Here is a 26,854-nt window from a genome sequence, read left to right on the forward strand (position 1 = left end):
TCTGTGTGCCTTCATCGGCCGGAGTTTAACAGCGTGGGACTGAACTGTGCGACTCTAAACTGCCGCATCACCTACAATTCTTTGGATCAATGAGGATGCATCACATCCTCCCCTTCTTGCAGCTGCTCCTCAACATCGACAATTTCTCTCTGTTAAGGTTCTCTTTCAAAGTGGCCTCATTGCTTCTTTATCCAACCCGTACTCCACTGCGGTCGGCTTTATTTTTCAGATTTGACCTAGTCCAGCGCTACCAGATATCCCCGGTTGGTGCTTTATGACTTCTAAGCACTATATTTCAAGATATTCTTTAAAAGTTTATAACTCCAGTTCTACTTATTGGATTTTTGTCATTTCGGTCTTGTTTTGTTCATTAAATTAGGCTCTGTTCTTCTAACATGATGTAGATCATTTTGTGTGGTGTTTTTCACCATTTTACTGTATTAAGTGTTGCACAAATACTTTACACATTGCCTCTTAAGTTGAGCCTGACTGCTCTGCGTCAAACTCCCAGAGGGTTAGCACAGTTTAATTTAGGGTGTGTATCTGACGTACCCTGACTAGAGTGGTGGTCCTTACTTGCACAGGGTACACACCTCTGCCAGCTAGAGACCCCTATTGTAGCAGAGAACATTACTCAGTATGGGTCCTACGTGCCGGTTACATGAGCAAGGTCTAAGAGTCCATGCTGGACGTTGGGTGTAATGCTGACAAAAAAACTTCAGGCCAGTACAATTCAACATCAGATGCTCAAGGCAAAGTGACATGACATGAATTCGCTGTCTGAAGGGTAGAAATTTTTACAATGTTAAATTATGCTAACAAGACCAGGAAAGAAAATGTCCTTTCTCAGGTGCATGCAATCTTTGTGAGAACGGCAGCTGAAGAGATAACTCTGACAGAGATGACCTTGTATGTTCCACCCTATTGGAAAAAGGAAGGAAAATAGCAGTTGGCTTCTGCACACTGTTTTTGAACAATATGTATTATGCAAGAATCCTCCTTCCATGAACATCATGCCTAGAAAAGGTATATACTGCTTTCCTACAGGGATGGGGTAAGACGCTTTGACTTGTTGCTGGATGAGGTGCTAAGTCATAAAGTCCTGACTTTGATCCTGAAATCACTATCATGTATGAGAGAGGCATTGTATCACCTGGCATATTAGCATGCTAATATACGACTTAAGATTACTCAACCATGCCATTGGTTACACCAATTCAGGTAAACCAGTAGTGTAGGGATGTGTGATTTAATTGAGACACTTTATCCACTGTTCTAAGTTGCATAGTTGCTGCATAGTGTTTAATATTTAGAATCATTCTAATGCACATACAACAAATAGTGTTTATTGAATGACCATTTTGAAAAATGCCAACTAATGTGTGTGTGTCTACTGAATTCTGGGGACATAGCTAGGGTTCTTATATACCATCTGTGAATAAGAGATTCTCTGACAGGTTTGTCTGTAAGTACTCCTTTTCAAAAGTCAGTGTGGGAGATGTGAAAGAGACACCTGTCAATTCTCCTTTTCTCTGAAAGGCTGTTTCCATCTTTTGATGCTTATGTGATATACCAGTTGTGACCAGAATTCATTGAGGATAACTTGACAGTAAATACAGGTTGTAAGGAATCTAGTGTTAGACAGAGGCATTAGGGGAGGACTGGAGGCATGGGTCCAGGTGCAGCAGGGCCAGGATAGGAGTAGTAAAAGTGGTGTTTGTAATGCATCCTTAAAGGTAAGATTATACTCTTTCCACTAATGTAAGAAGAGTTTGCTGGGCCAGGAGAGAGCCACGCACAAAATTACCTACTACATGTAACAATACTAGCTGCATTTTCCCTACCAGGCAGCCAAACCCATGACCCCTAAAGGGCATGGTATTGTTGTATAGTGGTGGGGACAGTAAGTGGTATATCTGAGGTAGAACAAGATGAAGAAGCCTGCTGACAATGACCATGTACTGTATGCCATCACTTTTTGGAATGTCAGATTCCAAGAACAAATTATACATATGATTGCCAATGGAAATATCTGGGATGAGTTTTGGCAGGGGCAGCAGCATCACCAAGATAGAATGTTTTAACTGGAGAAACAGAATGCTGGACTTTGAGGATTGATTGGCCACAAGGGTGTCACCAGAGGAAGGGGCAACTGTATACTCTTCCCTTTGATATCCTTTTATAGATATATATATATAGGCAGTGAATAAGCTGCAGCAAGTTTCAGATGATGGAACAAGTCAAGGTAAGTGGAAGGTCAGGGTCTGACAGGGTTATAACTCAAATTAGCAGCCCGAGGTAAGCCAAACTTTACCAATCAAAGATGCTTCTCACAGACCATCAAATCATCAAACTCCTGGGTGACAGCCAGGCTGACTGCTACGGCCAGGTGATCCATAGGCAAGCAATAGTGTGGGTAGAGGCTGATTGGACATACCAATTATCAGTAGTTCATCCTTGAGCATGTCCAGGCTGGATCATTATCTTCTGAATAGGTAGGTCCTATTTATTGGTAGAAAGGTTAGGCTTTATTGTTGGCCACAGACAGGCAATCTATAGAATCTCACATGTGTCGGTCTTATCTAATTCTGTGTTTAGCTTATGATGGTGCAGAGACCTGGGGCCCATGCAGGATCATTACTTGTGGGATAATTAGCACCTGCCTGGTATCTAGAGGCTGTACTATTGGCATAGGGAACGTGCCCAGGTGAACCTCAGAGACAAGTTAGGATGGGTCAGGGATGACTGTTTCTGCACATTAGTATCAGTGCAATGTCACAGATGTTCAGTGGGGTTAATGTCATGGGGGCATGTGGATTCTACCAGAGAGTGTTTGCTTTGAGGCAGATGTACCAAGCCTTGATGGATGAGATGGTGAGTTCCCAAATTGATTCCTCAGTGCATGCAAGGTAGTTGGGCAACCATTAGGTGTCGACACATGAGGGAATCTGGATAGGGGTATCAGGTGGCACCAGGTAGATAGTGGGTGCATTGCCTAAGCTAAGACACTGCAGTCCAAGATGTGCAGTTGGTTGGATGGTAGATATGGGGTTATCAGCAATGAGGATTGGAACTAAAGTATTTTGGGTCAATTCACTCTTGGGCCGATGGTGCCTGGTGGTAAGATAGGAGAGGGGGGTTGCTGGTGTTTTGATAAATAGGTATACAAGTAGGAGAAAGAGAAGGCTCATTCTTGATCTGTGTTCTAGTAGAACTCTCACAAACTTATCAATCTCGAACCTAACAAGCAGTTCTTCGAGAAATTCTGGAACTATTCTCTGTAACGTGGCATAAGCATCAGGCCTCCCTCAGGGAAAATGTATGCACTTTATTTAACAGCAGAAGAACAACATTAAAGTAAATAACTACATTAAATACCATTTGTAAACACATTTGGTAAAAAAGATTTAATTTAAATATTAAAACAAGAAGAAAAATCAAGTAATGTGATTTAGAGATATTCTAAAAACTGGGATGAGAAACCTTAAGTCAATATTTTCCTTTAGGACTTAGGTCCTAGAATAACCACGATGCAGCACGGGTCTGGGAGAGTGTAGCAGTTCACTCCTGTCATCAGATTTACCCTTTGACTGATTCTCATTTTTTGGTATGTAAAAAACATCCAACAATGTAAGGAAGGACATTGTAACCAAGGAGGCTCTTTGAGTTTAAGTAAGTCAACTCTGCAGTCCTGCAAAAGCCTTGAACTTTGCTGGTAAAAGTTCCAAGTAAGATAAACCAGAAATTTTTAGCTGTTCCAATCACACTTTCCCTGGAACCATTTGGCTGCCTTTTCCCTCATTAAGTTCCACATTGGGACTTAGTCACGTTTTTTTAAGTCAAACTCCTTCAGTGGAGATTCATGAGGTTGTCTGCCTGTTTACATAGAATCCATGGTCATGTAGGAGCCTTGACCTCTATGACAAAAAACAAGACACTGCAGGAAATCTGGACTACCTTGAATGTGCCTACATTTGATAGTCAAAAATATCAATTTCATAAAACGCCCATACCTTCATTTTCGATTACTTAAATTATTTCCAAAGGTTTAAGAACAGTTCTTAGGTTATAACAGCTACAGTTTTCAAAGATAAACAGAGTTCTGAGTCATAATATTTAGCCAGAGCACAAGCTACAGTCAATTTCAACTACACTTGCTGGTTCTTCTTGTGGAAATGTCAGTCTCCTCCTTCAACCTGACTTCCAGGAAGTTAGTTTAGAAGCATATAGGCGTGTGTTTTGTCTGTATGAGAACTTTGGTTACTTGAAAGAAAATGTATTACACGTAGGAGTGTGGCACTTTTTATTTATAATCTTTTTTGCCTCATTCAAACTGTTATTGTAGTTGCTCACACAGGTTAGTTGTTTTGGTTCATATCTGTGCCTGGCCTCTAAGAGAGTTCTTCTATGATAGCATTTTCTTTGCTCTCTTATTTGCTTTTTCTTTCAGATATTTTGCATAATTTCTATCAGCAAGGTTTCTTTTGTAAATTTCTCAACTTCTGTACTATACTCATTTAGATTGGAACACTTTATTCTCATTCTCAAGAACTGGCCGTCCAGAAGATTTTCCCTTAAGGGCCTTGATATGTACTTTAACAATGTAAAAGGCAATTCACGTCTGAGAGTTTTTGTGACTGCTTTTTCCTTTAGTGTGCATTCATCTGCTCTGATCAAGACATCCAAAAAGTTCCATGAACAAGGCATGTGGCCAAGCAAACTGGGCCCACAGCTCGTCAACTTTAACACACCAACAGATTACAGCTGTCTATATCAGGTAGGACTCTCACAACAAGAGCCAATCTGTAGCTTTTGATAACTCATGCAAAACTGTTAAGACCGGTATCTTCCTGGTTGTGGCCATCCACATTGGGTGAGCAGCAGCAACTCAACATTATACAATACACGTTTCAGCATAGGGCTGGAATTGTCCTAGCAAAAGATCAACAGAGGATAAGACAGCGATGATCCACAGAGCTGCAGGTGCCCAGAGGGGTTGTGACTCCATCGGCCTGGCACAAAAAAATCTATTTATTTTGTGACAAAAGAAATGAGAAGATTAGGATGGCAACACTGACATGTGGAAATGGGAAGATATGTGCTTGTTTGTTCTGACTTTAGCCTTCAAACAGGGGGTATTGTAGCTGAATTCTGATGCAGCACCATTAGCAGATATTGAATTTGAGCTAGAACAAAGAGTGGAGGAGATGGCAGAAGAGAAGAAATAAGAAAATTATGGGAGGCAGATCAAGGTTATGAACACAATGCCGAACTGCCAAAGTCAATGCAGAGTATGGAGGACAGTGGAGTCTACAGTGTTGGTGAAGTAACCAACGTGGACTGGGAGGAAGAAGGGTATAATGATAACAATAGGGTATTGGACAAAGGTGTAGATGAGAAGGGTCAAAGTAGTGCAACCGAGTAAGTCGAAAGAGTGCATCACTGAGGCCAAAGGGAGTCACCTGGGAAGGGTAAGCTCAAGCTGAAGAGTGAAGAGATGAGTGATAATGAGCTAGATGGGAACAGAAAAGTAAGGGCTAGCAAGGTGAGGTAGTTGATCAAGGTGTGGAAACAGCTAAAATGGGATCCTTCCAGTTCTGGCAGCATAGTATTTAGTGTGAAATCAGGCTTAAGGAACTGGGAAGCAAAGGAGATAGTGAAATTTAGTAGACAAAAAGTAGATGAGTATGTTAGGAATAGAAAATGATAAATGCATTTTCATTAATAAATATAAATACAACTGCAGGGTAAGAACAGAATATGTGAGGGAAGGGTGAAGCAGCATGGAAAAAGAGAACAGAGAAGCAAGGCATGACAAATAAAGGGCAGGGGACTAATGATTTGTTCAAGAAGAGTCATTGTAACGGTCTGCAGCCTCGACTGCATGTGAAAGTGTTATAATGACATTTATTGTGTCTGTTGAGTCACACTAACCCAGCAGGTCATGGGGCAGGAAGGACTTCAATAAGGCAAATCCTTTAATACCTCCTTTATCATGTTCACTCTCTGGCTTTGCTAGACGTCACACTTCGATCAAAGGAGCTGCGCGTTTAATTATTTATTTCAGTTGCGGTTCCTGTCCTCCACCTGCCCCTTCATGTCCGATGGTGCTTTATCAGTTTCTTAGTGGGCTGAGTCATTGGTCTAGCATCTCGTGCTTCTTTCCCGCAAATAATGTTGCCGATGCAACTTCAAATCATTCAGCTGACACATGGTAGGCATGTGCTCATTATCACTAGAAAAGAAGGTTGACAGCCACTACATCACTAGAGGGAGGCATTTTGTCTGCACAAAAGGAAATGGCTACAATGTCATCACAAACTCTTGTTTCCCTATCCAAGAATGCTACACACAACTTCGGGTCAAGGCCCGAAGAGGTAGTGGAAGATTACTACACAAAGATTAGTATTATTTTTATTAATTGTGTTAAAAATCTTGTGTTTTTGTGTTTTTTTGTCCTTATTATTTTCTATACGCACTGACATCTATAATTAGTTCTCCCTAATAATGAGCTTATCTAATGTGATTCGTGTTTGTTTTATTAGTTGCCAATTTCAATGTAAATAATAGTGACTAATACATTTTTGCCTCTTCATTTCGTCTTGTTCTAAGGAGTTTTCCCTTTGGGATGCTTGCACAGTTTGTTGCCAGTTTGTTGCCACCTTATGCTGTTCCCATTCATAAGTCATCTGTTTATAAGTTATTTGGCAAGGTGGGGTAATGGGTGGAGAACCTGAAAGGAATCCAGCTTCAGATGTCCCAGGAGAGATTGGGGGTAGTTTCAACAACTGGGTTTTCCTCCACTAGTTTCCTGGTGTCCACTACTGCAAACTCATTAACTGGGAGCCAAGTACCCCGTTTTAGCACTTGACTTATAGCAAGGCGGAACAGTCCAAGGCATACTGAGACAAATTTGCTGGAGACGGAGAACTTATCAACACAATACACAACATTTAAGAATTTGATGTCCCATCAGCGCAATTTCTTATAAAGAAGAAAAATATATTATTACACACTCACAACCGAATAATGCACACAAAGAAACAAATATATACTTAAGTGGCAAATGGAAATACCTTTGATTACACCTTTTAAAGGGCTTCACAGCCAATGATTAAACACAATGAAGAATCATCCCACAGATCAGGAAAACCCCTAAATGTTCCTTGGACCTACTGCTCTGGCGGCACCTCTAATGGTCTATGCAACAGTGTTAGAAATGAGGGTCTCTAGTTGGCAATGCTTGGCACCGTTGTCCAAGCAGGGACCCTTCTTTGTAGTCAGGGTAAGGGGGATACACTTCTAAAATAACCCCGTGGCAGCTTGACACGAGCAGACAGGCTTGTATCAGAGGCAGTGTGTAAAGCATTTGTGCACATATACAGGAAATCAGTGAAAACACTACAAATGGACACCACACCAGTTTAGAAAAATAAGTGATCCTTATCTAGAGGAAAACGACAAAAATCCACAACACAGTAATCAAAATGTACTTCTTAGCAGGTAAAACAGTTCTCTCCATAGCAAACTATGGATGCGACACTTTCAACACAAAGTACCTTGGATGTGTCAAAATCATAAACAAAAACAGCCGCAGGGAAGGTGATGCGTTGGTGCCTTACGCGCAGGGAAGGTCATATGTGAGTTCCTTATTCCAGGGGAGGTGATGCGTCAGTTCCCTACTGCCATGCAGGGGGGGTGATGCATTGGTTCGCTACTGAAAGGGAGGTGATGTGTCCGTTTTTCTTACAGATTGGGGAGGTGATTCCTTGATTTCTTACTGCGGCCCCGGTGTCCTTGTAGATTTAGTGCCCCGGTGCGATGCTTGGGGATTGAGAATGCATTGGTTCTCGAAGATGCGGCGGCGCCAACGGCACTGCGTTGGACTCTCCAGCCACGGTCTCACGATGCGCTGGTTCTTGCAGCCGCATAGCAGGGCCTGCATTAAAATCGGTGCGGAGATCTCAAACTTCTTAGATCGGGCACTCAATGCGGCATTTCTCCAGCCGTGGGCAGGCGCTGCGTAGGTTTCTTCAGCGGCACGATGGCGATGCGTTGGAAAGTTGCAGATGTGTCGCGCTTCTTGTAGTAGCGTCTCTTTTCCAGCTCCCAACAGCAGGAACAACCCCAGAGGCTCAACTCAGCAACAGGCACCTCTTGGCAGGTCAGAACTCCCAGCAAAGTAGTTCAGGGGAGCTGGTGGTGTTTGTGTCCCTGAGACTTCTGAACAGGAGTCAAGCACTACCTCAAGCCCTTGGAGATCTTTCTCAAGTAGGGGACACAGCACACAGCAAAGTCCTTGTCTTTTCCTTGGCAGAAACAGCAACTGCAGACCAAAGGGGCAGTGCTTCTCCTTCAGTTACTCCAGCTCTTCTCTTTGGCAAAGGTTCCTCTTGAATTTCAGAATAATCTAAATATCTGGGGTCTGGACCCCAATATTTGTACATTTCCTTTGTTCTTTGGTGGCAGAGAGGCTCTGTACTCAGTCAAAACCAGTTGTGTCCTCTCTGGTTCAGTTTCCCGGCAGGAAAAGGAGACAGCATTGTGTAAGGCAGACCCGGCCCATTCAGGTAAAAATAAATCTCCTGCCCCTACTCTAAATGCAACCCAGGTCTATTGAGCTCAGCCCTGACTCATCCAGGAAAGGCAGGACACACCTCAAATGCCCCAGTGGCTGTGTACAGCGAATGCACATCCCTAGCCCCTGTCACTCCAAAGCCAGACAGTCAATACACAACCCAGCAGAGGCACACAGGATGGCTAAGTAAGAAAATACCCACTTTCTGGAAGGGGTATTTTCAAACACACAATGTAAAAATTATCCTTACTAAAAGATGCATCTTTATATTCTGTGTTCAAGCAATACAAACTTTTCCTTCCTATCTTGCCCCAATGGGAAGTTATAATTATAAGATGTTAGAAATAAACTCCCATTCTATCCTATGGGACAGATAGCCTTTCAATAGTGGGAAAACGAAATACACTGTTGTTCACTATCAGGGCATGTTACACACATCAGGACATGTCCTATCTTTCACATACACTTCACCCTGCCCATAGGGGTGCCTTGGGCAGACTTTAGGGGTGAATAACATGTAAGAAAAGTGAAAGGTTAGGGCCCGGCAAGTGGGTGCACTTGCCAGGTCGACATGACAGTTAAACTGCACACAGACACTGCAGTGGCAGGCCTGAGACATCTTTTCAGGGCTACTCATGTAGGTGGACCAAATAGTGCTGCAGACCCACTAGTAGCATTTGATTTACAGGCCCTGGCACACTTAGTTCACTTTACTAGGGGCTTATCAATAAATCAAATATTCCAATCATGGATAATAATAACAGTTTACACAGGGAGCACTTTCACTTTTACACTGATCAGCAGTGCCAAAGTGCCCAAAGCATCTAATCCAGCAAAAACAAAATCCAGCACAGCATCAAAAATACAGGAGGTAGAGGCAAAAAGTCAGGGAAGCCAAGCTAAGGATGCCAGGTCTAACACATATAAGTGGCCAAACAAAGATGTGTGGTGATTTGTGATTTTAGCTATAGTTTGCAAATTTATAGTCATGCAAACAATTTAGTTTTGTTTTGAAATAAAAGCCTTTCAATTGATTCATCCTTGTGCTTCCCATGTTGTTATGATATTAGCCCAGGGATAGTGAAGCTTTAAGTGTGTCCCCTCTCTTTCTTGCAATTAGTTCTTTCTGAGCATTGTCATTTGGTGTGTGGTAGAAGTTAGGAGTGAGGCCGCAGTTTCTGTTGTTTAGGGTGAGAAAGTTTCTAGGCAGGATCTGCCTTTTTGTCTGTCTTCGATAACTGGTTCAGGAAGGCTGGTGACAGACAAATTCAGAGATCTCACTCTTCATTGTGCCTCTGTTTTAGATACTCACACATGGATCATCTCCATTGATAACTGCAGTGAGACCCATAACTGCACACCAAGGTTGTGTCTGGAGAGAAGCCTTTGAAACGGAACCAGCTTATACCAGTTCTGAAACCTTAGACCGTGAATACATGTTTTTTTTTGGAAACTTTGTCTAAAATAGAGCCTTCCAACTATCCCACTTTATTACAGTCCCTTATTATTATTGACCAAGGAAACAAGTGCTTCCCATGGCTCCAGGGCTGACGTCTGCCTGACATGAAGTGATATCACTTAAGTCTACACCTTCTGCTGGGAGAGCTGAGAATTTGCATAGAGGGGCTTAGGAGCTGGTCTGCTTGCTGCGAGAGGGAATGGGTGTGCCTGCCATGCAGGAGGACTGTCTAGGAGGAGGAGACCCAGTTTGTTCCTGGCATATAAAGCACTGAGAAGAAGTTGACAAATGAAGAGAACAAGCAAGGAGTAGCTCATGATGCAATGTGGTCCCTCTAATCTATCTGCGCAATTTCCAAGTGAACCCTATCATGATTCCCCCAGAGCAAAGATTCCTGCCTTGCCAGGCACTCTACCATGGGCTTGAGATAGTGGTAGTGCTGCTACAGGGAGCAAAACAAAATTTGAACCGCTGACACAGCAGGAGGACAGGATCAGCCTGGAGGCTCTAATTGACACAGAGACATCATAGCAGTTGGAACCAGACAAGTTTCTTTGCAATGTCAAAATCACTGGCCTGCAGCCAGCATTAGGGATCCCGATGTTAAAAAGTGGTGTGATGATGCAGACCTGCCCAGCAAATCTGATCTGTGAACCCTGACCTGAATAATACAGTCCCACAAACAAAGGACCAGTGCAGTAGTAGTGCTTCACTGTTAGATGCGACTTATCAGAACCTGTGTACAAAACTGTCATCTTGTTGTGTAGTATTTAGTTTTGAAGTGTGATTAAGCTACCTCCTTTTTAGGTAAAAATAAGCACTGGGCTGGACATTACTTTAGTGTATCTGTTTACCTGATAGTTTTCTGTTGAGTACTCTGCTCTTGCCCCATACAGTACCCCCTTGAAGAGCCTTTGATTGCACTTCCATGCTACCCTGAGACTCAAGTATGGAAAGAGTTATAGATGGCCAAGTTTGCTGAGCCATAGTCTGACAGACCACAAGACAGTAGTAGCAAACTACCTCAGTTGGGGTGGAGTTACCTTTTTCTGTCTTGCGACTCCTTGAACAGCATCTGACAGAGCCTAACACACCATGAGCAGTGAATTCATAAACTCTCAGGTCTACTGGCGTTGTCAGGACATCCCCAAAATATTTATGGTAAAACATATAAAGTTTGAGAGTGTGTCTCAATACCTGCCTAGAGATTAATACTCCTGCTATGTGCCGGACTGAGTTAAAGTACCTGCTCTGAGTAAGAAATGTTTCCCATGTTAATTGCATACCTGCATTAAGATCCTAATTGATTGGATGTACCTGAATGAACTTAAGCCTATGTTTTAACATGCAATCCATTACCTACAGTGATACTTGCTTTTAGAAAGGTTATGGCTACTGCCTTTTTACCGGCATGCAGTTCTACTGTTCTGCTGCATTTGAATGAATTTACTCATGTCTTAGAGTGAAATGAATTTACTGTTGCCCTGAGATTATCTGCCCTATTTACTTGCTCTGACCTGAAATGGATAAAGAGTCTTGTTTTATAAATCAGCCTGGTGTGGTGTCTCTTCATTGCGTGCGCATTACTGAGTCAGTGTGAGTGTGTGCTGCACAACTGCTTAACACATTGCCTTTGGGTGCCTTCTTGCCTCATGCCAAGCTACCGTGTCGGAATCGGTGACCCCGGTTCTAACACCAACTATTGGTACTCCTAGCGGGGAGGAAAATGGAAAAGTCATGAAGAGAAAAAAAATGGTGTAACTTAACAAAAGCACAGTTTAAATGCTGGCAAACTGCCACTGATCAAATTTTAGCCCAGCGCCAAACGACCATGAACTCCTGCAATGACAATGACATCCATCCACACAACACTGTCAGGCAAAGGTCAATACTTTGAATAAAAAATCACTGACTCGCATGCAGCAGGGACAGGAAACCTTTGTTCCATAAAGAGCTCCAAAAACTAAAGCAGCATTAAGGAAAGCCATCCAGGCCCACAGGAAACATCACTCCAACGAAAAACTGAAACTCTCCTCAATTAAAAACAGGAAATTGTACAAGAAATGTCTTTGGGAGGTAGGAAAAGACGCTACGATGGGAAATGGTGGAAACTACATCCACTACAGGGCAGTAGATACCAATGATAATTTTGGTACTACATCACCATCCTACAATAAATAGTGTATAAAAAAGGTAACTGCATAACTCAGGAAACATGACTATCCTACCTAAGAGATGAACACAAATTATCAGTAACAAGTACGGGTAGTTTACCTTTAACCCGCATCGACCCAAGTAGAAAAGAACATTAATTGAAAAACAGTTGGAAAGGTTCTCCCAGCAATTCATGGAAATACCACTCCAAGCCCTAATGGCTGCCTGGGTCTTTATTCAAATCGGACACTGAGTTTTGATCCAAGGATCTAATGCCTTTATTTCATGCAGCTTTCCGGTCGGCGGATGTCGCTGATTCATGGCTTGGGTATATATTCAACCCGTACATAAAAAAGGAGACACAAATAACCCCACCAATTACCGCCTGAAAGCCCTTCTCGATGTCGAGGCCAAAGCTTATGGAAAAATTCTACTATAGGAACTTGAAAATTGGGCAGAAACAGCCAACCTAATTCCAACACTATATAGCGATAAGGTCTCAACTACACCCCTCTTCGCTGAAGGAATGTGAGCTATTTCTGGACGGATGACGCAAAACTCCCTTCAGCTTACTGCAGCTAAAACTGAAATTTTGATATTCGGTAACGCTCAAACCCTGTGGTCACCCGGCTGGTGGCCCACAGAGTTGGGCTCAGCCCCTAATCCTAATCTTGTGGCTAAAAACCTGGGTGTCTGACTGGATCACTCTCTAACTATGACAGACCAAGTCATGGCCACCTCATGCACCTGTTTCCACACATTGAATCTTCTCCGTAGAGTGTTTCATCTTTTTCCCTTAACTGTCCGCAGGACCCTAATTCAAGCCTTAGTTATCAGCCATCTTGATTACTGCTACGACCTTCTGATGTCCGCTAACGAATCCCTGCTGAACAGGCTACAGGTGGTTCAGAACACAGCAGTACACCTGGCTCTAAACATGCCCCCTAGAACCCCTTCCCGGACAATGTTGCAGCAGCTTCACTGGCTTCGTATCCGTCAGAGAATCAAGTTTAAAATCTGCAATCTAGTCCACAAGGCATCACATGGCAGAGGCCCAAGCTACCTTGCTGAAAAACTTAAGTACTATCTGCCTAGCAGAACTCTTCGCTCGGGGGGGGGGAAAGCTCTGCTGGCTATCCCCGCTACAGAAAACTTCAGGCATGTACTGGAACTCATTGCCCGTTTAAGTACGAAAGTACACTAATCTCCTCCACTTTAGGAAATTCCTTAAGACAGAACTGTTCAGTACCTGACCAACCTGCCTCTGCATATACCGCTCCTCTAGCGCGAAGATACCCCTTTGGGGGCAATTCCTGTGCTTTACAAATTCAAATTAAATTCAATACTATCAGACAGGATTCAGGCAAGGTGCTTCGACTATAGACAAACTAGTCTCTCTCTCATATCTCACTCACTGATTGAACTGGCCTGCCAAGTCCCCCATAATTGCATGCTCTGCGGATTACTCTACTGCATTTGATGGCAAAGATTGACAAATCCTTTGGAAGAAACTAGCAGATTGGGGCATCTGCCACTCCCTGTTTAAATCTATAATTTCACTCTACTCTAACACATGGTATACCGATCAAGCTTGTCCAAGGGGACAGGGTATCCCAAAGAATATGTACAAGCACAGGCATCAAACAAGGATGTGTATTAGCCCCATTATTTAACCTTTACACTGCAGATCGTGGGATTGAAATGGCAAAGGCTAAGTCTTTTCCTCCAAGCCTCGGACTGAACAAAATTCAAATACCACAATATGCAGACAACCTAGTTATACAGGATCACACACCAATAGGTCTCCAATGAATGCTGGATCAGCTGGATCAATATAATCACAGTAACAACTTGGTGGCAAACACCAATAAAACTAAAGTAAAGGTGTTTGGTAAACTCAAAGGAAAAGCAGAAAAAGTTTGGAAACTGGGTCCATCCACAATAGAATACGCTAAAAAATACAACTATCTAGCTTTCTGGTTAACTGATTCAAGTAAAGAGCTGCACACCTGAGATCAATGGAACACAAAGCACAAAATCTAATATTTGCACTATGCAAAGTGAATGCAAAAGTACAAAGTCGATCAACAGAGGCCATAATAAGAGTAATCAAGACCCAATTGATTCCAACAATTTCATATGGCCAACACGGTTTTCCATCATAAATTGACATAATGTTAAAGAGATTACAAACGGTTGCTTACAAAAGTGCTTTCCAGCTACCTCGCTATATCAGGCAAGCTCAGATATGTCTTAATTTGGCCTGGAAAAACAAGAACTTGCAAGTAAGTCCCTATTTCTTAAGTTTTACCACCAGATACACCATTTTGCAGCATGATAATTGAAGGAAGACTTGCATTTTCAATGGTTCTGCTAGCAACTGAACTAGATATCTATGCTTGGCATGTGCTTATTTTGTCCTTGAAACAGATACTATAAAAACTAGTAATATGTCATACACAGCACTCGAGCAATTACTAAAACAAAGTGGTCATGGTAAAAATCCAGAGAAGTCGATAAACAGAGCCCCGACAAAAGGATCAGCTCAAAGTCATTCTCCCTACCTATGACTCTAGTGGACTATAAAAATTACTTGAAAGTCCCATTAAGTAGGGAATGCAGGAGAAATATCTTGATCACAAGGCAACTTGACCTCCCGATTCAAGACCAACGACCGCAGTTCTGTCATGGTTCAACAACAACACCACCAAGGTGTATATTTTGTAATTACAAAAATGAGTCTTTTATCCTCTTACTCCTCTGCTTTCCTGAGTTTGATAATCCCTGTCACTCCCTTCTGAAACTCTTGTTCCTGTCTCACGGTGTCATGTAGTTCCTAAAAACACATACGTTCTGCGCAGATACCATAACTAAGTGATTGTTGTCGAGACTTATTCCAGACACCCCCGCAGGATATGCCAGCCTATACTGCTGCTAGCTCACAGTGCCACCATAAGCCCCTTAACGCTTACCAAGGAACAAATAGTTTCTGGCAACCACTGAACATGACAACCCTGACCCCTCAGGGATTGTGGACACAGTACAGTACTTTTCGCTCAGTCACATCTGCTCACTTGTTCTCAGAGAGATACACAGATCAAACGTTGGGGATGTTTTCAATAAGTATTTATTGAACCAGTGTCATTCTAGTATAAAACATATGTGCTGCAACAACCATTAGACAGAAGCAAATGTAGAATATTACAAGCATCAAAAGAGTAAACAGTAGATAGATTTCTACCATGGCACTTAAGCAAGGAATATATGCAGGCATATATAAAAGAGTAATCTCAGTGTACTCCTATGATGCGAACCCTAACTAAGTGTACCTAGATATATGTAGGTGTAAGGCATATACATGGGTGGGAAGCCAAGAATCCCCCAGAAAAGATCCAACCCCATTACCTGATGTGAGAGAATGAAGTATCCTGTCTTGGTCTCTAGTTGGACACCACGCAAGGCATGTCAGACTGCTGCATGTTGAAGTTTCAGCATGCAGGACCCCAGTATCAGCGTGGAAGCGTCTCCTCCATATGCAGAGTGGAGGTGTGGTTCTTTTATACCTAAAAGGTGCCCCCAGGGATTCTACCTCGATCGATATGTTATGGTTGCAATTATGTAAATTAGCCTGAATCAATAATTGCAATTATGCACAGTAGACCTGTCATCCAAGGATGACGATAGAGGTGAATTTTGTACAGCGTTATTATACAGAGTTTAAAGGGGATTAAGATAGGGTACTAGGAATCCCCATGCATAATACATGAGGGAAGTTTTCAAAGAAAACCACACAACATTTATTCAGCACATAGCTAAGCAAAAGGTTAGTGCTAGAACCGTTATGTGGAGAAAGGTCGGACGAATGTAGGTGAAAGTTTGCTATATTCAGGCCTAGCTTATGAAATTTAACACGCACTCCTCATCCAAAGGTCAATAAGATCAACAGTTGCTAACCTGAGCCCTCTAAAAGCATAAAAATATCATTTATAAGATAAGTGTCTAAATACATCTCCTGTTCGAAAATTATTAAAAGCTGCTGTTGAAATTCAAATAGCTCAAAAAGTCCACTAAAAGTGCTCATTGAGAGAAGAGAGAGAGAGAGAAAAAAAATGTTTTCCATCCCAATTTGGCTTGTTTTGAAGAGGTCCAGTAGTACATCTATGTCCGATGGCAAAACCGATAGAAAGGTCAGACACAAGTCTAACATGCTTTCATATCCGCAGAATAGGCAGTGGAACACAGGCAAGATGCAGTCAAACCAGACTAGTCTGAACGATAGGAACCAATGCTTGCTTTGCTCCCGAAGCTGAGGTGTCCCCAGATGGAGCACCATGCGCTCATGACATCATCCCACCAGCAGGGCTCTTAACATCTCCTGATGAACTGGGATATTCATTGCAAAGCAGAAAAATTAAAATGCCTTTCAAAAAGGCTTTCCAATATGGAATATATCAATGATGGAATTACTCCGAAGATAGTCTGAAAAGTACTAACCAGTCCAGAACCCATACATTTAAATAGGTGCGTGGCCAGAATGCAAGGATTATAGCATCCAGCTAAGCAGTATAATGGAGCGTAATTGTGACTGCCCATGTTGTAAAATAGATATATCTTGTTCCATTATATCGATTGCAGAAGACACAATGTTGCCCAGTGAATACATTCTGGGCGATAGTGTGGTCATGCCGTTGTCAACCACAGCCAAAGCCTTTTCTAGGTTAACCCTATCTATTTCACACAAATTCTCAGCAGCCTCCTGTTGATAGATTTTCCATAGCTCGTTGTAACTAGCGTACAAGAAGCTATCGAAACATGGCTTTGTGGCTAATAGGGCTCTGATGAATTGTAAGAACCATTGTGCAGTATGGCATCTAATGTATCCTCACTGAGTGTTGTATAATTTTGCCATCCCTCAAAGTGTGTAGGTGAGGGAATGTGAGGTTTGTTCAAGTCCTTAATCTTGGCTAACCCAAGACTGGAAGTCTGTTGCAGTTTTGTTAAGAAAGATTATCTGATATGGTATGAGGCATGCTCTAAATAAGGCCTCAGTTCCCTGAATCTGCAAATCGTTAGTCCCCAGACAGATTTTGGGTCTTTATTGTCCCTCAGAAGTCAAAACCCTGTAAAGACAGCTGGGAAATAAAGGAAGCAGAGTATATCAGCTTGGTGTTAATGAGCATATTTTTCTTTGCATGTGTCGTTGCAAGCCTATAGTAGAAATAAGAGACCGGGTCTGAAGTGTTGAACTATCTCTTGGTGGTTTTGGGCAATGTTCAAATTGATGGCAAGTGAAAACATTATGTGGGATACTTGATTTGTGCAAGACCTGGCCACCAATAGCGCTGCTTCAATAGTGAAATTGTTGCACTGATACCTGCGTGTGCTAAACCCAGACCCTCATGTGCAGCTAGACAGAGCGGTGATTTTGTTTGGGGAATTTGCTGGGGGAACGATTGTTGGAAACTGTTTTAATTTTTTAAATAATTGCACACACAATTTCTGCCAACTGCACCATTTTTAAACAAAGCTAACTAACCTACCTGCACGTTATTTGCACTTTGCTCTTTGTTTGTTTGCTACTTCCTGCCTTCGGCAGTCTCTCGCTCTGATTGGTCAGCTCTTAGCCAATCAGCGCGCAGCCCGGGTGGAGCCTGTTGAGCTCCCGTGGCATTAAATGAATGACGCTGCGAGGACGCACAGCGGTCGCGCGCAGCGGGCGCACCATTGGGGCACCAAAGGTGCACCTAAGGCAAGCCCGTCTGTGCCCGTCCACACCTGGACGGCGCCAGGAGCCAGGGATTCTGCCTCCCATAAAGCTCAAAGATTAACCTATTCCCATGAAGCGCTATTGGCCCTTCAAGAAGAAGGCGCCTGTGGGACCCACAGCTGGGCTCCAGATGACTGCCCGACCCTCTGTGGACAATGTACCTTTAGGCTGAACCCCCCGGGGCACCCTATACCCTCAGGCCCTAGGACTTCAACTTACACTATCCTGAGTATCAACTGCCGATCCCTACCTAAACACCACGCTGAGGTGTTCGACCTTCACCAGGATCAAACAACTGAGGTCCTCTTTCTAACGGAATCCTGGCTTTCCGAGGCCCCGGTGGCTATACCAGCACTTGCCCTGCCCACACAATATGCTATATGCAGTTTAAACAGAACTGGGGGGAGAGGGGGTGCTATCACGGTCATCTATAAATCAGTCCACTCTTGCAGTCTATCTCCTCAAGACCTCCCGGACTGCGAGAGTGCATTATTTAAAATCACACTGAGTGCAAACTTTACCTTCTCTGGTCTCCTCATCTACCGTCCACCTGGCCCATCCAAAGCCTTTAGAGAAGCCTTGGTAAATACTATCACAGTATTAACTCTTCAGACTGCTAATTTTAACATTATCGGTGATCTGAACCTTCACCTAGAGATGCAAGATTCCCCAGAGATTCATAGCTTTTTAGGAGACCTGGCAGCCTGTCAACTGACACAATTGGCCCCCGGTGCTACGCATGGACCCGGACATCTTCTTGACCCTATTTTTTCTAACCTTGAGTCACTGGAAGTCTTAGCGCCGCTCACCATGATCTGGACAAATCACTTTCTCATCCCAATGCGGCTAATGATAGCTGTCCCCAACCCTCAGCCAAACCAGTATCCCTCACTGAAACGGCCCTGGCATAAACTTAACCAAGAGGACACCTGCATCCCTCTTAAACTCACTCACTCTAAAAGCTCCCGGGCTAACGCTTGGTTCAACGATGATCTGACCCTAGCCAGGAAGAACTGTAAGATCCTGGAAAGAAGATGGAGGCGTTCATACGACTCCCAGGCTAAAACACAGTATAGAACAGCCATCAAATCCTACCATAAACTAGTACGCAAAACCAGGGCAGCCCACTACTCCAGCCTGATCACCACTAGTACCAATCGCAGTAAAACCATATTCTCTCTTCTGAAGGATTTGGTCGCCTCCCCTTCAGAATCAGGCAGTGTTATATCTTCCAGCCAACACTGCGAAGAGCTGGCGAATTTTTTTATGGAGAAGGTCGAAGGCATCTACCACAATTTCGACCTTGGCACAATTCCTAGTGCCATCGGGAAGAATACATATACTGGCCCTGAGATTGTCCCTCTTACATTACTTCCCACTATCCACCTGAAGGACTTGGAGAGATTAGTGGTTAAAATTAAATCAGGATCCCCAGACGACCCCCTTACACCAGACGCTTTCAGGAAAATTCAACGGGGCCTACTACCTGAGTGTCTAGATCTGTCAATCTATCCCTCTCCTCAGCGGTGGTGCCAAAATCATGGAAGCATGCAAAAGTGGTTCCCATACTTAAAAAACCTACACTAGACCCTTCCAAGCGAGAAAACTATCGCCCGATCTCACTGCTTCCATTTCTTTCCAAAATTCTGGAAGCACACGTAAACTCAACGCTAACTCACTTTCTGGAAGTCAATCATATACTTGATAGCTCCCTGAACGGTTTCCGACCACGATACAGTACAGAGTCGGCACTATTGGCTGTTGCAGAACAACTCAAATTCACTTTGGATGGTGGCAGAACCTCAGCCTTGGTGCTGTTGGATCTGAGTGCGGCATTCGATACGGTCTCCCATGAAATCCTGCTCCAACGTCTGGAGGAGATAGGGATTGGTAATAAAGCCTTATCGTGGTTTTCCTCCTTTCTGACCGATCGGACATTTCAAGTGACAGCTCCACCTTTTGCCCCTTGTGTCCACCCACTCCGCTGGGGGGTTCCTCAGGGCTCAGCACTGAGCCCTACCCTCTTTAATATATACATGAGCCCGTTGGCACGGATGGCCAAAACACGAGGAATTCCCCTGGTGTCATACACTGATGACACCCAATTGGTGATTACCCTATCCAAACATCCTAGCCAAGATAGAGCTAAATTTAAAGAAGATACCTCAGCTATCACAGAGTGGATTACAGCCAACTTTCTGCAACTAAACTGTGTAAAATCTGAGATCCTTCTGATTGGCAAAGACTCCCACCGTTGGAATAATGAATGGTGGGCCCTGGCCCTTGGCGCCCCTCCTGCACCTAAACCCGCTGTGAAAAACCTGGGTTTTATGCTTGATAAAGCTCTTAATTTTCAGACACATGCCAAGTCAGTGGCCGGAAAGTGCTTTGGACTACTTCGTGGCCTCAAACCGATTCTTGGTCTATTTGACGTGCAAAACGCGCAGTTGATTTTTCAAGCTTTCATACTGGCCCGATTGGACTACTGTAATGTGCTCCTTTTGGGCTTGAATAAATCTGTGCTGAACCAACTACAGCGGGTCCAAAACGCTGCAGCACGCACCATCTTTGCCCTCCCCAAGTACAGCAATGCTTCAGATCTCCTCCACCGCTTGCATTGGCTGCCCCTCGAACACCGTGTTCATTTCAAGGCGCTCTGTATCACGCACAAGATACTGACAGGGATCGGCCCAGACATTCTTGGCAATCTGTGCACCCTATACTCCCCACCGCGAGCACTGCGCTCGGCCAATTTGCTTCTTGTACGAATCCCACGCATACGTAGGACCAGATCTGGCGGCCGCTCTTTTAGACGTCTGGCCCCGTCCTATGGAACTCCCTCCCCCTACACATTCGCAGCAATCCTGATCACCAGGCCTTCAGACGACTTGTGAAGACCTGGCTCTTTTCTCAGCTCTAAACCTGGGTTTGCTCCCTGCTTAGTCCTGCTCCAGCGCTGGGACGCCTCTGTGCCGAGGCAGCCATGCGCTTTACAAATATTTTAATCTAATCTGCGATCCATGTTTGGTATTACTCTATCCTCCACTCCTGGAATTGGAGCATACAGAATGTTTTGTGCATCTAACTTGTAGGAGTACTTGAGTGGAAAAACTTTTGGAAAGGCAGAGTTGTTACGTGTGGCGTTGACAGCTATCATGATTTGTCTGTCTATTCTTGTACTAGAATGAGTGATTGCAGCAACCGCAGGAGTTCGCACTGCCCTAAAAACTACATAGGATCTGTGCGTTTGTTGGATAACATAAACTAAGAGATTGATGTCAAGACCGATTCCAGACACGCCCGCATGTGTCAGCCTATAGTCCTGCTAGCTCTCAGTGCTGCCATAAAACCCCTAACCCTTACCAAGGAGTGAATAGTTTCTGGCAACCACTGAACATGACATCCCTGACCTCTCAGTCACACGTGCTCACTTGTTCTCAGCGAGATACACAGAATAAATGTTGGGGTCTTTTTCAATAAGTATTTATTGAACCAGCGTCATTCTCGTATAAAACATGTGTGCTGCAACAACCATTAGACAGAAGCAAATGTAGAAGATTACGAGCACCAAAAGAGTAGACAGTTGATACCATGGCGCTAAAGCAAGGAATATATGCAGGCATATATGAAACACTAATCTCCGCATACTCCTATGATGTGAACCCTATCTAAGTGTACCTATATGTATGTAGGTGTAAGGCATATATGTGGGTGTGAAGCCAAGAATCCCTTAGGAAAATGCCAACCCCATTACCTGATAGGAGAGAATGAAGGACCCTGTCGTGGTCTCAAGCTGGACATCCCGTTAGGGATGTCAGACCGCTGTGTGTTGAAGTTTCAGCATGGAGGACCCCAGTGTCAAAGTTGAATCATCTCCTCCACATGCCGAGTGGAGGTGTGGTTCTTTTACACCCAAAAGGTGCCTCCAGGGGTTCTACCTTGATCGATATGTTATGGTTGCAGTTATGTAAATTAGCTTGAATCAGTAATTGAAACAATGCACAGAAGCCTGTCGTCCAAGGATGACGGTAGCAGTGACTTTTGTACAGAGTTATTATACAGAGTGTGCAGGGGATTAAGATATGGTACTAGGAATCCTCATGCATAATAAATGTGGGGCATTTTCAAAGAAAACCACACAACATTTATTCAGCACATAACTAGGCAAAAGGTCAATTCTAGAACCGTTATGTGGGAAAGTTAAGACAAGTATAGGTGAAAGGTTGCTATACTATTCAGGCCTAGTTTATGAAATATAAGAATGGGTGTCATACATATAAGGATGCTTCATAATTCTGTCTCACTTCTTCAGATTCCATGGTCTTGGCTCATTTTGGGATTTTTTAAAAATTATTTTAAGATCACTTGAGAAAGGGCCTCAGGCACATAGTATTTCATTATTTTAAACTGTCTGACTGATGTTTGGACAATATGATCTTAATGTCGACCACATGTAACCTGTGCATATTTTAAATTGAAATACAGTTATGAAATATGTTTTACTCAATTTTATGATGATGACAATTGCATTGGCTAATTAATTCAACAATAAAACTTTTGACTTTAGTATCCTTAATCTAACTACAAAACAACTACAAGAGCAAGTATATTATCCCCCCTGAATTTAAAGACACAAGAGACAGCTCCAGATGTGTTTGCAGCAAGGAACACTGTAGCCCCAAGTTACTGTTTCTTTTACCTGGGAGCCGGGTATTGTTGGACTTGGCCCTTTTTGGCTAAAGTTCCCTAAACTTTTTCCTTTCCCCCTAGACCTTTTTTCTGACACGGTGTTGCCAACTTTGATGCTGTGGGCACTTTGCCACTGCTGATCAGTGTCAAAGTGCAAGTGCTCCCTGTATAAAGTGTAATGGTAATTGGTTGTCCATAATTGGTATATTTGTTTTACTAGTAAAGCCCCTAGTAAAGTGCACTATGTGTACCGGGGCTGGTAACACAAATGCTACTAGTGGGCCTGCAGCATTAATTGTGCCACCCACACCAGTAGCCTTAAATAGAGAACTCAGGCCTGCCACTGCAGTGCCTGCGCATAGTTTGTTAAGCTGACAAGTTGTCCTGACAAGTGCACCCACTTGCCAGGCCTTACCCTTCCCTTTTTATGCACATCAGACACCCCTAAGGTAGGCCCAAGGTACCCCCCTGGGCAGGGTGCAGTGTATGTGAAAGGTAGGACATGTACTGAGCTGTGTACCATGTCCTAACAGTGAAATACTCTCCATTTTGTTTTCACTGTTGCAAGGCCACCTTGCCCATAGGACAGAATAGGGAGGCTGAGTAATATGTTTCCAGCCTATCTTCCCATAGGCTTAAGATGGAGAGGTGACGTTTAGTGTGCCTGAACTCACAATATAAAAACACAACTTTTTGTGAAGTCGTTTTTTGCATTGTGTGTTTAGAAACCACTCTTTTAGAAGTGGGTGGGTTTTTGTGTTCTAACATTTCTGTGTGTGTCTGCCTGCTTGTGGATAGACTGTCTCAATTTGAACGTGATAGGCTCTGGAGAATGTCTTGACCCAGGGGAGGAGGTGAGACAGCAACAGGCTGACCTGCATCTGGAGTGTAGGGGATAGGAGTAGCTCCTGGAGGTGAAGAGGCCTGGGCTGCTGCTATAAAACAATGGCTCCATCTCCTGCTGAGTGATTAAGGATCCAGGCCCTCACTATCAAAGGAAGAAGGTGTCACTGGCAGGGAGACACCAAGAACTGGTTTGGACAGGGGTCAGTGCCCCCCTGAACACAAAGACTTCAAAGACATTGAGGGGTATAACTATGAGAGCTGAAACCCCTGAACGTTGGAATGGAATGGAACTGTTCAAGACTGTAAAGGATTGAAACTACTTCATGGTCAAAAGGAACCTCTGCCAAGGAAGAAATAGCTGAAGAGACTGAAAGAAAGGACCGACCATTGCTGTGTGTTCTGGGGCTGGCCTGCAGTTTGCTGATTTAACCAAGGAGAGGCTAAAGGGACTTTACTGTGTGCTGTGTCCCCCTGCTTGAAAGGACTTTGCTGTGTGCTGTGTCCTGAAGTACCTTATCCCCAAGGGCCCGAGGAGAGCTGGTTCCCTGTTGTGGAAACTCAGGAACACAAAAGTTTCCAGGTGTGTCTCAGCGACGCCGTGTGCTTGTGCTTTTTGCAGCCTGAGACACTCGTAAGAATTGCCCTGTGATCGTTGGCACCTGGTGTCCAAGTGAGTCTCAGCGACGCTGTGTGCGCGTGCTTTGTACAGCTTGAGACCTTCATGAGGATGGTCCTGTGATCGTGGGCACCCGGAATACAAGTGAGTCTCAATGAAGCTGTGTGCATGGTCTTCGTACAGTCTGAGACCTTCGTGAGGATTGCCCTGTGACTGTGCACACCCGAAATCCATTGGTGAGTCTCAGCGACGCTGTGTGCGTGTGCTTTGTGCAGCCTGAGACCTTCGTGAGGATTGCCCTGTGATCGTGTGCACCCGGAATCCAAGTGAGTCTCAGCGGTGCTGTGTGTGTGTGCTTTGTGAAGCCTGAGACCTTCTCGAGGATTGCCCTGTGACCGTGCACACCCGGAGCTCAAGGGAGTCTCAGCGACGCTGTGTGTGTGTGCCCTGTTGCAGCCTGAGATCTTCGTCATTGCCATCGGCCCGGACCGGCATCCCCGGAGGAGCTGTGCCGCCGGCCCAAGCCTGCCTTTGCCAAGGAAGGACCTTGAACCATCCCTGTCGGGGGGCCCGAGTTCCACTGCCCAAAATCAACAAAGTTGCATCGTAGGCCCAAGTCGCAAGGAGAGTGAGGTCGCACCCCCCAGGTAACGATCAGCGAGCGTGCATATGTCATCGCCTGGGGCAGGTGCGGGCTCCGAGAGAAATGCTCTCGGCCTTTCCCATTCTCGCAGCGCGGGCCTCTGCTCAAGCTCGTACCGCGTCCCATAATTGCAGAGGAGTGGTAGTACCGGGGCCAGAGTGTGGAGCTGCACTTTGTTTTCCACCATACCTGTGTTGGGGGCATATTTTGGCAGAAGCTGACCATGAGTCAGTAAGAGTGGCATAGAGACCGTCCAGAGCACCGTGATCGGTGCCGGAGTACATTATTTTTGCATAATGAACCGCCTGATTGTTGCATTACGCATTGCATTATTTTTGCATTATGAACTGTCTGATTGTTGCATTACGCATTGCATTATTTTTGCATTACGAACTGCCTGATTGTTGCATTACGCATTGCATTATTTTTGCATAACGAACTGCCTGATTGTTGCATTACGCATTGCATTATTTTTGGCATTACGAACTGCCTGATTGTTGCATAACAAACTGCATTATTTTGACATTACAAAGTGCCTGATTCTTGCATTACGAACTGCATAGTATTGCACTAGGACTGCATTGGATCATAGAGAATTGCTCATTATTACTGCAAGAACCTACAAGGGCTTGCTGGCCTAATAACCGGCAAGGTGAAATATCACAAGTACGCATATGTTGGATTTTTATCGTGTGGTATATCTTTTTATATAAACATATGATTGTTTTTATTAAACTTGTGTGGAGTCCGTTTGTGGTATTACCATTGGGTTACTGAGAGCGGGGTTGCAAATACTTTACACATTTGCCTTGAAGATGAGCCTATCTGCTGTGCCAAACTACCGATGGGGTGAGCAGGGGCTATCTGAGAAGGTGTCCTTCCTTTTCCTGCCTTAGAAGCAAGGGTCCCTATTTGGCCTAAGGTACCCACCTCAGCCAACTAGAGACCCCCGTTCTAACAGGGATTATGTAATGTGAACAACTGTGGATTTCCTTGTGCTGCTACTCCCCACCTTGGAGAACCACATGGTCAATATGCAAATTCAAAGCCTGCACTGAAATCTCCTCAGCCCTCTAGCAATTCCTTTAATATGACAACGTACCATGAAAAGCATCTTTTTCCTTATTTTTCAAATTCACTCGAAGCACACTTTGAGGTTTCCCTTTTTTTCCTTTTTCCAGGTGTCCTCAACCTCCACTGTGGGACAGCCATTTGAGGGAAAGAGGATGAGCAGGAGCCATGACTGTCAGGTCTTGCAGTGTTCGAACCCACCTTGTAATCTTCACTGCCGATGTGGGTGCCATCTCCTTCTGTTTTTCTCCTACCATCCTGCAATTGGTGTGAGCAGAAAAACCAGGAATCAGATAATCAAGAACTCCTAACTGCAAGAGGGACAAACTATCCAAAAATCAATAGACCTTGCAGGAGCCCTGGCTGGAGAGCAATCCCTCCATGGCAGGCAAGAAACCAGGTTTTTTCTGCTCTGAGCTTTCAGCTGAAAATTGATTTTCCTTACCTTGTGATAAAGGTATATGGCCTCATGGAGCCTTATCTGGATACACCTTACAGTTTTGCCCTGCTGGAGGATTTTAAGAACCAAAAATGTCAAAGGTTTAACCTTAAACTGTACTAAAGGGGCACATCTCTCTGTCACGGAAAAGTGCCCTCAGTGCCTATGAATTCCAGATTTGTTCCACTCCAACTTTCAGCATCAAAATTCAAAACCAATAGAATCAATTGGACCTCGATGGTTACGTATCTCACTTTGAGGGACCCTTACTAGCCCCATCCTTGTACCTTACCCACCTGAAGGATTCTGACTTAAATAAGCTAAAACGTAGTGCCTGATTCACAAACTAAAGTTTGTGGTACATTTTGTAGTACTACAAAACTTACTACAAGGTACCGTTCACAAACTGCCCTTTTGCAGTAACCTATACTTTTTAGTAAGTTTACTACTTTTCATTATTTACAAACTGGAGATTTGTAGTAACTTACTACAAATGTGTAAGTTACTAAAAAAGTGTAAGTCCCTACATCCCTTATTTTCTAGGAGAGGGTGTGGCAGGGCCAGTGGTTGCTCATGTGTATTGCTGGACTTA

The 26,854-nt window shown here is 43.9% G+C and overlaps 1 protein-coding gene and 1 long non-coding RNA gene across 2 annotated transcripts in view; one reads left to right on the top strand and one right to left on the bottom strand.

Moving 5' to 3' along the window:
• Positions 1–26,537, top strand: part of LOC146834584 (uncharacterized) — a 133,347-nt gene extending 106,810 nt beyond the window's left edge. Inside the window, exons 2-3 of the long non-coding RNA XR_014960639.1 lie at positions 4,654–4,777; positions 25,934–26,537. This is a non-coding gene — a long non-coding RNA (uncharacterized LOC146834584). The remainder of the gene's footprint in view (positions 1–4,653; positions 4,778–25,933) is intronic.
• ST6GALNAC5 (ST6 N-acetylgalactosaminide alpha-2,6-sialyltransferase 5) overlaps positions 1–26,854 on the bottom strand; it is a 727,364-nt gene that overhangs the window by 181,634 nt on the left and 518,876 nt on the right. The window lies entirely within an intron of this gene.

This window comes from Triturus cristatus, chromosome 4_2 (assembly GCF_964204655.1).
Source record: "Triturus cristatus chromosome 4_2, aTriCri1.1, whole genome shotgun sequence".
NCBI classification, from domain to species: domain Eukaryota; kingdom Metazoa; phylum Chordata; class Amphibia; order Caudata; family Salamandridae; genus Triturus; species Triturus cristatus.